General features: G+C 45.5%; 1 pseudogene; it reads right to left on the reverse strand.

The window, feature by feature from the left end:
* Positions 1–264: 264 nt before the first annotated feature.
* LOC116459770 (MHC class I polypeptide-related sequence B-like) lies at positions 265–10,718 on the reverse strand (annotated as a pseudogene).
* Positions 10,719–13,896: the final 3,178 nt, after the last annotated feature.

Consider the following 13,896-nt stretch of genomic DNA (forward strand, 5'->3'; position numbering starts at 1 on the left):
TGCCCCAGTGATGGATGCACCAAAGGCTCTGACTTTACTGCAACACAACATATCAATGTGGCCGAATTGCACTTGTGCCTCATGAACATACACAAATTAAAAAAATACAAAATAAAAATGTATCTTTTTATAGATACAGGTAGATATGTTTGTATAGCATGTATGTAAGTGTGTGTGTGTGTAGAGACAGAGTGAATAAAGAGATTAATTTTTTTTATGGTAAAAAGATATACATATATTTAGAATTAGCCAGCTGGACTCAGTTTAGATGATCCCAATTTTGTTGGCAACAACCAAAGCATCATAGTCAGGAGCCAGTCGAACATATGCCTTCTTCTCTCCATCAGACTGAATCAGGGTGTTGACCTTGGCCACATCAATGTCACAGAGCTTCTTCACAGCCTGTTTGATCTGGTGCTTGTTGGCTTTAACATCCACCATGAATATAAGTGTTTTGTTGTCTTCTATCTTCTTCATGGTGGACTCAGTGGTCAGCGGAAACTTGATGATAGCACGGTGGTCAAGCTTATTTCTCCTGCGGGGCTCTTCCAAGGATATTTGGGCTGCCTCCAGAGTCACATCATCTTGGGCCGCTGGAAGGTGGGTGATGTGTGGATCTTCTGTTTTACTGTGGCTGTGGACATCTTTCAACACTGCCTTCTTGGCCTTGCAAAGCCTTCACTTTGGCTTTGGCTTTAGGAGGGGCAGGAGCTTCCTTCTTCATTTTTGGCACCACCTTATGAAAAGGGTCCAGGTTAAGATTTTTGCTGAGTCATTCTAAAGTAACTTGCAAGACCCATGATTCTAGACCACTAAATACTTCATCGCGCGCCTCCTAAGAATAAGAACCAACATTATCACACCAAAGAAAATAAATAATAATTCCATAATATTATTTAAAGTCCTTTTATGTTCAAATGTCTCCACTTTTTTCAGTACATTTTTGTACCTATTTTCTATAGCTTGCTTTCTTAAAATGTCCACTCGTTGCCTTTGGTTATGTTTCTTTAATTACCTATAATCTATAACAATCAACCCATCTTTTTCCCTTTAGAATGGCATTACCTGTTTCAGAGATGAGGCCAAATACCTGTGGAATCTTCTCCACACTGAATTTATCATATTATTTCCCCTGATGCCTTTTACTTTTTTCCTCTGTCTGCTGTGCTTCCTGAGGACCTATGTAGATCTGGGTTAAACATTTGGCAGCAATGTTTACAGGAGGAGCTGTGACCGCACATTCATCATGTCAGGAGGCACACAAAGTCTAGGGTTACCAGGACTCTTTCTGACCCGATAATGGCCAAATTTATCCTGACTTCCCAGAGATGCAGAACTATGGGCTGGGTGTTTAGTGGGTATGAGTGTGATATTCTGGCAATAGGAGGTTCTGCCACTCTCCTCATTCCTCACGAGCTTTAGTTCCCCATATCCTGAGGTTCTGAGCTCCAGACCTGCAACCATCAGACCAGGCCCCTCCAGGCCTAGACTCCCTTCCTCTGTTCCCCAGCCCAACTCTGCTTTGTATCTACTTCCTGATCACTTTCCCTCTACAGGCCCAGCTCCTGAGTGTCTCTACCTCTCAAACGAGTATTCTTATCCAGGAGCAATTTTCCCACCAGAGGACGTGAGCTATGTCTGGAAAAATGTTTTGTTGCCATGACTGGAGTGAGGAGGAGGTGCTACCAGCATCTTGTGGGGAATGACCAGGGATGGTGAATATCCTGCAGTGCACAAGTCAGCGCAATCACTCACGTAACAGATAATTATCCAGCCCCAATACCAAGAATGCCAAGGGTGAGGAGGCCTGCCAGGACTTTCTCTCCCTTGAGTACAAACTTCCTTGAACTGAGGGACACCCTGAAGGAAAAGTGTGGTCCCATCCCAGTCATCTCTCCCTTCCCTGGAGCTCTATCTTTATGCCTATAGTGCTTAAGCCCTTAACCTGGGGTCCAGGAATCCACCTTCCCATGAGAATGCATGCAGAAGTGATGATATGGCACACATGACCTCATTACAGGGCATTGGATATTGATATTCATCAGGTCTGCTGGGGCCCAAGACACCACTCTTCTGCCAACAGACCCCAATCCTCTGCATTAGAGAAAGGGTAAAGATTGAGGGAGGCCCTAACTTCAAACCTTCTACCACTGCTAGTGAAGTGCCAAAAAGAAGTGCAAGGTCATCTGCCCCTGTAGGAACCACACAGGAAAGCAGAGTGTCCACGAATGTCAAATTCCATCAGAGAAATAACATTCTGACAAAACATGCAAGTCACCTTTCTAAGTCCCACACAGCAGTTCAAAATAAAAAGCATCAACCCCCCCAAATCTTAGCCTGGGTGAAAGTACTGAAGCTGCAGTAAGGCCTTGTGGGACCTGCAGTTAGAGAGAAGGGACAACTCAATTTGGGACTGCAGCAGAAACCCCTACATTGTGGGGTTCCTGGAAGGGACCCTCTCCCTTCAGCGACGCATTGTGAGGCCATTTCTAGGTAAAAAGGTAGAATCTCCTTGGATTCCTGAGGTTTATTTTACACTTACTGCTTATTCTTTGACTTTGTAGAAGCCAACTTCAGTTTGAACATCTTGCAATTAATTTTTTTTGGCTCTAAGTGGAGAATTTGAACTTGTATCTGAAGAAAACCAGGGACTCGTTATGTGAGCAAGCACCCCTCCCTGTGGCTCCCTTATGCAATAAACATAAGCCATTGTGAGCCAGCAAAATGTAAAGCAAGGAAAGCAGTAAACCCTCCATTTCGGCATGTTTCAGCTTGTCTAGAGATGTTCTAGTCTTGCCTCACTCTTAACATTTTAAAATTTATAATTTTATCTGATTTTGATTTCGTAAGAATTCATATGTATTCATTTCTTTTGGGTTTGTCACCAAAGCCTCCTCCAATCAACTATGGAGTAAACACAAGTAAACAAATGCATGGTGTTCCCATGTATTATTGCTCACTGCATCTTACAAGTGTATCAGTCCCACTTCTGCTGATAGTACCAGGAAACCTTAATATCCACATACAAAATAATGATGTTGGACAAAATTCATGGCATCACCTTACACCATATTCAAAAATTAACTCAATTAACTCAGAATGGTTCAAGGAGCTCAACTTAGGAGTCAATCCTATAAATCTTTTAGAAGAAAACATTGAAGAAAATCTTAGGAAAATTGGATGTGGCAATGGCTTCTTGGCTGGTGAGCAAAAGCACAACCAATAAAAGAAAAACAATAAATTAGACTATCAAAATTTAAAAATCTTTTTTATATATCAAAGGACACTATTAAGAGAGTTAAAAGAAAATGCACAGAATGGGAGGAAATATTTGCCAATTATATACCTGATAAAGAATTAATATCCAGAATACATAAAGAACTATGACTCAACAACAGAAAAACAAATAATCTCATTCAAAAATGAGTGAACGACATGAATAGACAATTCTCCAAAGAAGATATACAAATGGCCAATAAGCACATGAAAATATGCTCAGCTTCACTAGTCCAAGTGTTGGCGAAGATGTGGAGAAGTCATAACACTTGTACACTGCTAGTGACAGTGTACAAAGTACAGCAACCATGAAAAATAGTATGATGCTTCCTCAAGAAAGTAAAAACAGAATTTCCATATGAGCCAACAGTTCCACTTTTGGGCATATACCCAAAAGAATTGAAAGCAGGAACTCACACAGATAATTGTACATTTATGCTCATAGCAGCACTATTCACAGTGGCCAAAAGGTGGAAGCAACCGAGTGTCCATTAGAGGATGATTGGCTAAATGACCCGTGGTGCACATATGCATGGAATATTATTCAGCCCTAAAAGTGAATGAAATTCAGGTTGGATGAAGCTTGAGAACACTATAAATGAAATGAGCCAGAAACAAAATGACAAATATAATATTTCACTTATGTGATGCAGCTAAAATAGGCAAATTCATAGAAACAGAGAGTAAAATAGAATTTACCAGAGTTTGAGGGTAGGGAGAATGGACAGCTTTGGTTTAATGGATCCAGTTTCTGTTGGGATGATGAGAATGTTCTGGAAATGCATATTGGTGGTGGTCACACAACATTGTAAATGTGCTTTAGGCCACCGAATTGTACACTGAAAAAAGTGGTTAGAAGGTAAATTACATGGTATGTATGTTTTGCCACAATATTAACAAGTATATCAACACTAAATCCAATCACTTTTCACTCCTCTCCTGGCACCACCCCAGAGCCACCCGCTCAAGAATTGTAAACCAGAAGGGCTTTCCAGCTGGGCTGCCTGCTGCCTCTCATGCCCACTGTCCATTACTCACACAGATGCAGAGTGAGCCTCTCAAATGGGAATTAGGACATATCCTATGAACACCTCAGCCCTTTTCTTTCTTAGGCACAATGAAACCTCAGTCTCTCACCGTTTCCTACAAGCCCCTCATCATAGGACCCCTGTGGCCTCATCCCGCCACTCTCAGCCCAGCTCACTCGTCTCCACTCACACCAGCCTCTTGTCACTGCTCTGACCTGTCTCTGCCACCTGCCCCTGCTGTGACTCCCACATGCACCTGCTCCCCGGGGATCCACGCGGCTCACTCCTCACACCATTCAAGTCTCTGTTCAAATGTTCCGTGGTCAAGTTCTCAGAAATGTCATACCCAGTTACCTTTTCTGAAATGTATTCCCTGTCATTCCCACCACTCCCACCAATCTTCTAGCCCAGGTGTATTTTCTATCAATGGCAATTATCACTGATACTATGACAGATTCTATTTGTTTATTGTCTGTTGGTGTATCAGGGTTACCAAGACAGAAAGACCCAATAGAGTAGATAGATAGATGATAGATAGATAGATAGATAGATAGATAGATAGATAGATAGATAGATAGATAGATGATAGATAGATAGATAGATGAGGGGATTTATTAGTGGAAATGGCTCACATAGTTATGGAGGCTGATAAGATCCATGAGAGGCCACCTGCAAGCTGGAGAACCAAGGAAGCCAGTAGCCTGGCTCAGTCCAAGGCCAAAGGCCTGAGGGGCCAGAGGAGGAGGTGGGAGGGTAAAGGATTGACTGGTGTAACACTCAAGAGCCCAAAGACCATACAACCTGGAGTTCTGATGTCCAAGGGCAGGAAAAGAAAAGTGTCCCAGCTTGAGAGAGAGAGAGAGAGAAAATTTGACTCCTTTCTGCCTTTTTGTTCTATCTGGGCCCATAGGTGATTAGATTGTGGCTGCCCACAGTGAGAGAGGATTTTCCCCACTCAGTCACTCACATGCCAATCCCTTCCAGAAACACCCTCATAGGCACACCCAGAAATAATGTTATACCAGCTATCTAGGCATCCCTTAACCCAGTCAATATGACACCTAAAATTAACCATTACAGTCAGTATCACTGAAATGTATGTTCTTTGATAAAGGGATCTGATCTGTTTCCTTACTATTGTTTCTCACCATCATAATCAGTAAATAGCTCTCAGTAAGTATTTGTTAAATGAATAAATATATCAGTACAATCACAGTATAACAGTATAATCAGGCTTTAAAATATTTAAAGCAGTCTCTGGTTTAATATTTATCACTTGAGTAGTCTATGAATTTATTTATTTTTGGAGACAAGTTCTCACTCTGTAGCCTGGCCTGGAGGGCAGTGGCATGATCACAGCTCACTTCAGCCTCAACCTTCCAGGCTCAAACAATCTTCCCACCTCAAACACTGGGGTACCTAGGACTACAGGCTCATTCCACCATGCCCAGCTAATTTTTTTTTTGTATTTTTTGCAGAGACAGGATTTTGCCATGTTGCCCAGGCTGGTCTTGAACTTCTGGGCTCAGATAATCCACCCTCCTTGGCCTCCCAAAGTGTTGAGATTACAGGCTTGAGGCACCACACCTTGTCTGAGTAGTCTATGAATTTTTAAAATCCCAACCATAGGAGAATCTTTATGGACAAACATGCTTGTCAAAATATTACCTACAAAAAGATAAGATGAAAACAGATGGATCTAAAAGAACTCTGGTTACATCATCTCCTTATTTGAGATAGGATGCAGCTTGTAAAAGTGTGCCACCTTTTTAAATTTTTAAAATTTTTTAGATGGAGTCTCACTCTGTCACCCAGGCTGGAGTACAGTGGCAGTGATCTCGGCTCACTGCAACATCTGCCTCCTGGGTTCAAGCAATTCTCCTGGCTCAGCATCCTGAATAGATGGGACTACAGGCATGAGCCACGATTCCTGGCTAATTTTTCTTACTTTTTAGTACAGATGGGGTTTCACCATGTTGGCCAGGCTGGTCTCGAATTCCTGACCTCAAGTGATCCACCCACCTCAGCCTCCCAAAGTGCTGGGATTACAGGCGTGAGCCACCACACCAGCCAAAAAAGCATGTAAACTTTATACAGAGTTTACAACATGGAAAACTACTTGTATAATAAAACATTCAAAAAGCAACATTCAAGATAACCCATAACATATGAATGCAACTTTGTACAATAAAGATACTTATAAAAATATATACATAGAGAACAACAAAATAGGCCAGCTGCCCTGGCTCATTCCTATAATCCCAGCACTTTGAGAAGCTGAGGCGGGTGGATCACTTGAGGTCGGGAATTCGAGACCAGACTGGCCAACATGGCAAAACCCTGTCTCTACTAAAAATACAAAAAATTTGCTGGGCCTGGTGGCACACGCATGTAATCTCAGCTACTCAGGAGGCTGAGGCATGGAAATCGCTTGAACTCAAGAAGCGGAGGTTGCAGGGAGCTGAGGTCGCACCACTGCACTCCAGCCTGGGTGACAGAGTGAAATTGTGTTTCAGAAACAAAAACAAAAACAAACCACCTCCACAAAATGGAAATCAGCACCACTGCAAAGGACAGCTCCAGGGACCAACATTCACACTGAGTCCAGGAAGGTTCAACAATACAACAGCAGTGATATTTTTGAGGGGAGACCTAGGTGGTATTTCTTCTGTGCATTTTATTTTTTTAATTCAAGCAGGCATTGATCTGTGTATTTTAAAGTCTTCTGTGATCAAATAGATTTTTGCATTTCTAATATTCAAAATAAAGCATTTGAAGTAAAATAACAATGAAAAGTGGTTGAGTGCACACCTGTAGTCCCAGCTACTCAGGAGGCTGAGGTGGGAGAATCGCTTGAGCCCAGGATTTTGAGGCTGTCGTGTGCTATTATCACACTTGTAAATAGTCACTTCTCTCCAGCTTGGACAACATAGCGAGACCCAATCTAAAATAATAGTAATACAAAAGAGTTCAGATCTCCTTCCAACCTCAGCCTAAAGCAAATTTCCCATTTGAAATCCATAGGGCAGAAATGCCGATTTTGGCACTTCCAGAGAGTAGAAAAATATTCTTCCTCCACTCCATGACTCATCCTTTGGCTACAGCGTTTACCTGAGCAATGAAGTCAATGCTAAGAATACCATCAATTTATAGAACACTGATTATCTCATTTATAGACATAAAAATATAATAATAATATATATATTTATGTAAAATTACCATCACACCTAAGACAGCGAGATGGATTTTTCCCTTCCACAGATGAAAATATGAGTCCCTGAGAACATAAAATATTGGTCTGGGCTCACTGAAAATGTTGCCCTTGAGAATTAGGAGACACTCAGCCTCCTGCAGGCCACCTGGGCATGAGCCACACCAGTGGAGGCCGCACAACAGCAGGAAGAGCAACTGAGAACCCTGGAAGGTTCACACTTGTAGAGGGTGCACATCCAGTGAAATGCAGTTGAAGGATGGGCCAAGGTAATAATCCAGCTCCTTCCTTCAGCTGGGGGAGGCAGATTGGTGAGTCAGCTACACATGAGGTGTGTGGTGTTCTTAGAGCTATTGTTAGTTCCTCTGCTGTGAACTCCACCCTGCGCATACAAAAATTTTGTACTCACTGGTATACAGGATCCTTTTTAGGTAAGCAGGATGATTTTTAGGTAAGCAGGATCCTTTTTAGGAAAGCAAATGACTTTCCTAACATAAGGTCAAACATTTCCCTCCAAATGAATCATTCTAGTTGGATAATCTCTTCACTCCCACTGAAATTGCCCCAGAGTTGCACCTGAGCATTTGGATCCAAGACAGAAAGTCATTTTGGGGGTTGGGTCTGGCTGATCTGGGACTGTTGTGAAGAAAGGCTTTCTACTTACAGAAGAACAAGGGTGAGCTCTGAGTAGGAGATGACGTCCTGAGGGGAAAAGACAGATGGTCAGATGCTCAAGCAAACTCAGCTTACCATATAAAAGATTTTGCAAACTATTCTTCAGCCTCTTTTTTATTCTGATAAAATACACATGAACACAAAATTTACCACTGTACTCATTGTACAATGGGTGTACAATGCAGTGACAATTAGTAGGTTCATAATGTTATGTAGCCATCATCACTCTCTAGTTTCAGAGTGTTGCATCACCTCAGGGGAAACTCTGCACCATTAAGCAGTCACCCTCCATTTCCTCCTGCCACCAGACCCTGTCGCCACAAGTCTGCTTTCTTTCTCTATAGATTGGTCTCTTCTGAAGATTTCACAAAAATTGGTTCATAAAATATGTATCTCACCTGGACTCTCTGCAGCTGATATTGTCTTTTTGCACCAAAGGACACAGAGAATACTACTACTAATAATAATACTAATAATAATGACAGCAGCAACAGCAGCATACAGAGTGGTTGCCATTGACTCTGAAGCACCAGGGCCTTCTCTAAAAAAAGGGCCTTGTGACACACTGAGCACGCAGAGCCACAGCCATCCCTGCTATCCCCACCCTGGCCTGACCTCCCTAGGTCGAAACCCTTGAGAGTTGCCCCAGGCTCACCAGAGGGCACAGGGTGAGTGCTGTGATTCCCTCTGTGTCCCATGTAGCAGGTGAACCTCTGCTCCTCTCCTTGGGGAATCCTGTTGGCCATGCAGGTCTGGTAGGTCCCATTCCCATTGGGCAGGACACCCCTAGACTGCTGGGCATCCTGGCTCAAAGATGCCTCATCCCGATGCCAGGTCAGAGAGATATTCCGGGGATAGAAGCTGGAGCCCAGCACATCATGGTGACACTGCCTTCTAAGGCCCCACTGTGGATCTCATTCACTGTGGGGGTCATTGGAGACAAAAGGACAGAGCCAGTGAGGCATGTGGCCAAGTCTTGCTCCCCTCTAAGGGAGATGCAGGGAACAGGACTGGTCCTCTCTATTGTTCGGACTCTCGCTGAAACCCTCACTGACCCCAGACCTTCTGCAAATCTGTCTTCACCTGGGGTCCAATTCCCCTAGGCTTGCAGGAAGATGGGCCTCAGGACTGTGGCCTCACACTCTGGGACCCCTGATTTGATGCTGAGGAGAGAGTTGTCAGGGGTGGGCTCCTGGGTCGTGGGGCTAGGAGGTAGCTCTCCAGGATGGGCAGGCTGGGAGTCAGATGAGGCAGCCCTGGCCTTGAGGCTTTCCTTTCCTGCCTAGTACCCACCCCAGAAGCCCAGGTCAGGCTTCTATTGGAGGACCCACTGCTTTCACAGTACCTGTTTTTCTGATGCCCCCCAGGATTTCAGATATCACCATAGTTTTTACATGTAGTCTGCCTGCACAGGGCAATAGTGTGTCTGCATGGCATCTTCCTCCCAGAAATTTGTGACGTTCATAGCCAAGGTCTGAGCTCTGGAGGACTGGGGCACTGTCCATTACTGAGTCTCCACGTTGGGAGACAGGAAGAGCTTCCCATATGTGTAGAAATGCCTAAAGCCCTTGGTGCTGCTGGCTTCCTGTTCTCACAAACCCTAATCTCCTGGAGAGAATGCAAGGCTGCCTGCCCCTACCCAGCAGTGACTTCTCCATTCCAGCCCAAGTGAGGAACTCGAACCAGGAAGGACCCCTCCCTGGCCCTCCTCCATCCCTCCCTGTGTGGGCTGAGCCCCGCTGAGCACCATTCCTCATCCCTACTCACAGCCAAATCCAGTGGGAAGAGACAGGTCCTGCTGTCTGCCCCCGACTCTCCTGGAAAAGGCCTCTCCCATCACTCTTGCCCACTGCCCACTCTCACCTCCGTTCTGGCCCTTGATATGAGCCAGGGTCCTCCTGAGCTCCTGCCCATTCTCTGTCAAGTCTTCAGTCTCTGTGTCCCAGGTCTCAGCTCCCAGGACTGCTTCTGCCCACTGTCCCCGGGGCCCTGCCCTGCCCTGCCTTTCTGCCTGTCACAGAGCAGGAAGAGCTGACCATCCAGATGTCCCTCAGCGAGAAACCCTGACTGCACATATCCATCCTGGGACAGCACCGTGAGGTTGTAAAGAAGACTGTGGGGCTCTGGGGAAGAGGAAATCACAGATGAAACTTCTTCCTGGAAGTAACTTCACATTAATGTTTAACACACAGGTCTGCTGTCTGGACCTTCCTGAGGAGGCAAGAAATGCACACGGGCAAAGGGACAAGAATGAGGATTTCAGATGCAAGGAAAACTGGGAAGGTGGGAGGATAGAGGAAGGGACTGAGGAACAGAAGAAGGGGGGAATGGGGATGGCAAACTTGTAGGCCAGGTGCCAAGGCAGGGCAGCCACATGTCCCCTCAGGGTATAGGGAGGAGGCCAATGGAAGGGGCTGCCCTGCAGGTTCAAGGGAGGAGCATGAAGGCAGTGGTGGAAGGAAGGTCTTGCCAGAGAGGAGAGCAGAAACTGTAAGGGACTCAGGCTCAGAGGGACCCTTGACCACCATGGCTGTGGTGCACAGGTGAGGGTAAGGGCCACTGCCTTTGACGAAGGCTCAACGTGGACAAGGTGGGGGCAAGGGAGACTTGGCTGTGAGGCAGGAGGGGCAGGTAGGCTGTGGTGCCAGAGACGTTTTCTACAAGGTCTGTATCCCAGGGAGAAGCAATAGTGTGGGCTTCAGAGTGGCATGGCAAGGCCCCAGGTAGGGAGGTGGATGGACCGGTTGGTGTCCCCTGGGGTGGGCAGGTGGCAGGGGTCTCAAAGAGTCAGTGCATCTTTTCAACAAATGGTGCTAGGAAAACTAGATGTTCACATGCAAAAATAGAAAAAGAAAAAAAAAGAAGTTGGATCCCTAACTTACACCACATATAAAAATTAACTAAGAAAAACATCAAAGACCTAAACTCAAGAACTAAAACTGAAAAACTCTTACGATAAAACATAGGGAATAATCTTCATGCCATAGGATTTGATAGCATTGTCTTGGATATAACACCAAAGATACAACAACAAAGAAAAAATTGATAAATTGGACTCCTCAAAATAAAAAAGTGCATTAAAAAGCACAATAAACACAGTGAAAAAGCAACCCCCAGAATGAAAGAAAATATTTGCAAATCATATATATCCGATAAGAGATTAATATCCAGAATATGTAAAGAACTCCTACAACTCAAACAGGAGACATTCAACTAATACAAAAACAGGCAAAGGACTTGGATAGCCAATTCCCCCAAAAAGATGTACAAATGGCCAACAGACACATGAAAAGATGCTCAGCATCAGCAGTCATTAGGGAAATGCAAATCAAAACCACAATGAACTATTACTTTACACCAATTAGTTTGGCTATTATCAAACACACACACACACACAGAAATATCAAGTTTGGCAAAGAGGTTGTGAAACTGGAACCTTTGTGTAGTACATTTGGAAATACAAAATAGGGCACCTGCTATGGAAAATAGTGCATTGATTCCTCCAAAAATTAAAAAATGAATTACCAGCCAGGTGTGGTGGCTCACGCCTGTAATCCCAGCACTTTGGGAGGCTGAGGCAGGCAGATCATGAGGTCAGGAGATCGAGACCATCCCGGTCAACATGGTGAAATGCAGTCTCTACTAAAATACAAAAAATTGGCCCGGTGTGGTGGCAGGCACTTGTAATCGCAGCTACTTGGGAGGCTGAGGCAGGGAAATCACTTGAACCCGGGAGGCAGAGATTTCAGTGAGCCGAGATCACGCCCCTGCACTCCGGCCTGGTGACAAAGCAAGACTCCAACTCAAAATAATAATAAAAAAAGAATTACTATGTCATCTAGCAAGTCTCGTTCTGGACATTTACCCAAAAGAAATGAAAGCAGGAACATGAACAGATATTTGAATATCTATGTTTGTAGCAGTATAATTCCCAAAAGCCAAAAGGTGGAAGTAACTCAAGTGTCCACAGACTGTTGAATGGATAATCAAAATGTGGTTTATACATATGATGAATATTATTCAGCTTTAAAATGAATGAAATTCTGAACCATACTACGTCAATAAACCCTGAAAACATTATAAGTGAAATAAACCAGAAACAAAAAGACAAATGTTATATGATTCTATTTATATGAGGTATCTAGAGTTATCAAATTGACAGAAAGTAGAACAGTGGTTCCAGGGCCAGAAGGAGGGAGGAATGGGGAGTTACTCTTTAGTGGGCACAGAGTTTCAGGATGCACAAAAAACAGTAAATTTCATATTATGTATATTTTACCACAACTAAACAACAAAAAAGGAATCGTCACAGTGTACCAAACAATAACACAGGATTAGAAAGGGGTTTGGGTGCTGGCCAGAGAGAGAAAACCAAGGCAGAGGTGGGATTCACGCCTGAGGTAGGGCCTTCAGAGGGGAGTGGTGCTGGAGGGGGAGCAGTCACACTCCAAAAGAGGGTTCAGGTTAGAAAACCCTCACAAGAGGAAGGTGGTGCTGGGAGAAGGGCCAGAGGAGGGGATGATCACAGCCCACTATGTGGTAAGTGAAGATTTTGGATATGAAGTCTAGGAACTGACAGGCCACTGGGATCAAGGAACCAAAAGAGGATGAGGGTCAAGGAGCCATTGGACTACAGCCTGCATTGGGTCTGGGTGGGGGTGAGGAGACGGGCAGGGCAAGGACTAAAGGGTGGCATGAGCATGGAGTGGAGATGACCCTGGGAGAACTTGGGGTAAAGTGAGAACAGGAAGGGAGGGATTCTCTGGGGGAGGGTGGGGTTTGGGGAAGGTGAGAACTTGCTGAGGGCCCAAGGCAGCTGGGCAAGAGGTGGGAACAGCACAAGGTCCCAAGGCGGAGAGGGGCAGAAGGACCAGGGAGGGATGGTCCAGCACCTGTGGGCTGCATGGTGGGGTCCTCAAGAGGGTGAGGCTGAGGATGAAGGAGTTGGGAAGGGGCCACCTGAGTCAGGGCCCAGAGCAGGCACTTGCACTGGAGGGGAGGGGGCATCTGCACTGCCCTGAGCCCTGCCTAAGGCCCAACTTTCATTAGCACCAGGGCTCCCCTTAAGTGGCCTGGAGGGGAGTGGGATGGAGGGAAGACCACTGGACAAAAGACAGCACCAGAGAGTTAGGGTCGGGGACAGTTGGGAATGGGGAGACATAGGGGCCGCACTGGGTGAAGGCTGCTTGTAGGAAAGGCCCATAAGGGAGGCAGGAGGGACCTGCGGTGGTGGGAACAGGGGATGAGGGCAGAGGACACCCTACAAATGGATCAGAGAACTGCAGATAGAAAGGGGTAGCAGGGAGCAGGGAGGGCAACAGGACCCAGCGGGCCCTGAGAAGGGAAGCAGAGGAAGTAGGAGGGACCCTGGTGTTCTTAGATCATTGGAGTCCACAGTAGCTGGGAGGGTTGCCAGAGAGGAAAGAACCCTGGGAACAGGAGGCGAGGGGAGAATGAGCTGGGGATGGGAGAAGTCGCAGGAAGAATCCTCTGCCTGGAGCCTGCAGATCCAACCGCTCAGCTTGAGAGTCAGGAGCCCCATAATCCCCATAGCAATAGGAAGCACCAGCTCCTGGTCCCGAGAAAAGGAGGGCCCCAACTCCAGGGACTGGGGCCCGGGAGTTGAGAACACGCGGACTCCAGGGAGAGGACAGGGCTTCAGGGACCCGAGAGCCGCTCCGAGCACCGGGGGATGTGGCTGCCTCA

The sequence above is a fragment of the Hylobates moloch genome, unplaced genomic scaffold, assembly GCF_009828535.3.
Source record: "Hylobates moloch isolate HMO894 unplaced genomic scaffold, HMol_V3 SCAFFOLD_20, whole genome shotgun sequence".
Taxonomy (NCBI): Eukaryota; Metazoa; Chordata; class Mammalia; order Primates; family Hylobatidae; genus Hylobates; species Hylobates moloch.